Source organism: Ixodes scapularis, unplaced genomic scaffold (assembly GCF_016920785.2).
Source record: "Ixodes scapularis isolate PalLabHiFi unplaced genomic scaffold, ASM1692078v2 PGA_scaffold0__279_contigs__length_252992795, whole genome shotgun sequence".
Lineage (NCBI taxonomy): Eukaryota > Metazoa > Arthropoda > Arachnida > Ixodida > Ixodidae > Ixodes > Ixodes scapularis.
Window position 1 is genome coordinate 8,624,051 of NW_024609835.1, and position 2,340 is coordinate 8,626,390.

The following is a 2,340-nucleotide window of genomic DNA, read 5'->3' on the forward strand; positions in this document are numbered from 1 at the left end:
AGTTGTAATTGAAAGTTACCAAGTTACTCTAAAAAGTAGTTAAACTACAGTGGTTTGAGTAGAGTAGTTGAACTACGTCCAAGTCTGGTCATTGCGGTGGTTTGTCGAGGCGCCAATGCAACTGTTTTCTGCGAAGTTTTCTTCTGAGGTTTCCATGCTTTGAGGTGACGAGGCAATGGCAGCTGGATCGGTGACAGACATAGTGGTGGCGATAGCGGCGCTGATAGAATGCGGTGCGGTGCGAGCTTTCATCGCAGCTGTAGGTGAGTCGTTGGCGCTGGCTGCCGGATTCCTCGCGAGGCTTAGGGCGGTGGCACCGGCTGCAAGGGGTTTACGGTACCTTTTACGGATTTTCCGAGGTACGGAGCTTTGAAGAAATGAATTCCTGGGTTGCCAAAGACGGTGTTTGACCCTGTTATCTATTTGGAGTTAATCCTAGGATCAGGACCGGGAATTTACGAAGTTTTTCCGGGGGCATAAGATTCAGCGTTCTACAGCTGGGGCGCTTCGTCTTCTTCTCCGAGAATCTTTGAGTCGTCTGCTTCAAACAGTTGTTTGCAAACATTTCTCGCGTTATGCCAAATCCCACTTTGGGTGTATTTATTCGCTACGCATAATGTTGGATGGTTCTAGAAACTTCCACCGCGCTTACCAACTTACTTCACACATCACCGAGCACTCGTGGCTATCGTGAGTGGCATCCACGACGCCAGCCACGACGGCTGTGGGAATTCACCACGTGGCGCCTCCGTCCTCAGGTGCGTGACGGCACCCCTTTACCCGCATTGAGGGAGCCTGCTGCAGTGGTCGCTTTGGTTTCATCACGCCGACAGTTTAGCAACCCCAGTTGGGAATCAAGCAGCAAAAATATGGCAGTTTACATCAGCCATATCGGAACCTGAAATATCGGACCTGTAGTATTTCTGATCGTGCGGCGGCTAGGGGCCCGCCGTTGAAGCTCAAAGAAGGAATGACACCCGCCGGCTGCTGGTCATGGTCTCTGAGTCTTGAGCACCCCGAGCGCGGGTGCCCGGCCCTGTTCATTCCACGCGTGGCATCGGCTTCTTTTTCAGTGCCGGCATTATGATCCATATACAAATACTACATAATCTCTCCCTCCCTTGACAAAAAAAAAAAAAAAACCGGAGACGAAAAAGGACGAAAATACCAAATAACGTAATCTCTACCTCCCTTTACAAAAAAAGAAAAAAGGGGGGAGGAGAATACTAGTACTTCTTGAAAAAAGATTACTTCACACTGCACCGAAAGTTTCAAGAAAATAAAAAAAAAATTAGTCCAAAGGTTCAAATGTTCATGATTTCATGACATGTGGATGATGGGCTCATGTCTAAGATATTCATGACATAGTCTTTAAATTGTTCTGGTAAACGTGTATGACGTCTTGGGTGTCCTTCTACTTGAAATATCGATGGTAGAGGTGTTGAAACAGGCGTGGCGAAGCCCGATTCAGTAGGCGTGCTTGCACTCAGGTGTTGAGACGATGAGCAAGATGGTGCACCAAAAACAGCATCCACGGTGGACGCGGCAATTGTATTAGGCGTAGCTGAACCTTCGGGCTCAGGACCAGCACCCGAAACACAATCAGGCGCAGTGTCAATTGGGGACTCATGCAGTGGAGGCGTAAAGTCAGCCTCGGAGTCCACAGTCAGCCTCGGAGCCCTGCTGATCTGCCGCTCGAACTGGAGTCTGGCAGAGAGCTGCAGTACCCAAGTCCAAACAGTGAAGAATTTGCATCATGAGATGAAACAGGAGTCGGGGTTTAAGGCTCAAGAAGGCATGGCGGAGAAGCATGCGTCTCCGCCATGCGTCAAGGCATGGCGGAGAAGCACGTGGCGGGGATGGACCACGACCATGAACATCTGGCGCCATGAAGCCGAACCCAGTAGCACCAGGGACCTGAGCACCTAGAACCGGTGAACCAGGAACCTCAGGAACTCCACGAGGAGGGCAGCCAGGAACATTTACTGCAAAGGGTGGGGGAAATAGGGGGAAAATATCGTCCTCGAGAGCCCAAGAATAATTTTTCGAAGGCTGCAGCGTTGTTCGAGTGAGCCTTTCATAAAAGGCTCACTCGAACTTGCAAGTGGTACCACTTGACTTGCAAATGGTACCACTTGAAAGCAAGTGTTACCACTTGACTTGCAAATGGTACCACTTGGAAGCAAGTGTTACCACTTCACTTGCAAATGGTACCACTTGAAAGCAAGTGGTACCACTTTAAATATCCATTCTTTTTTCACCTGGGCAGCGTTACACGTTGTTCCATCGTCGAGTTTGTGTGTAGACGGACCAATCCTTTCACGGATCTCCTGCTTAGTT

At 49.5% G+C, this 2,340-nt stretch overlaps 1 pseudogene; it reads right to left on the reverse strand.

Moving 5' to 3' along the window:
- Positions 1-1,486: 1,486 nt before the first annotated feature.
- Positions 1,487-1,982, reverse strand: LOC115309352 (annotated as a pseudogene).
- Positions 1,983-2,340: the final 358 nt, after the last annotated feature.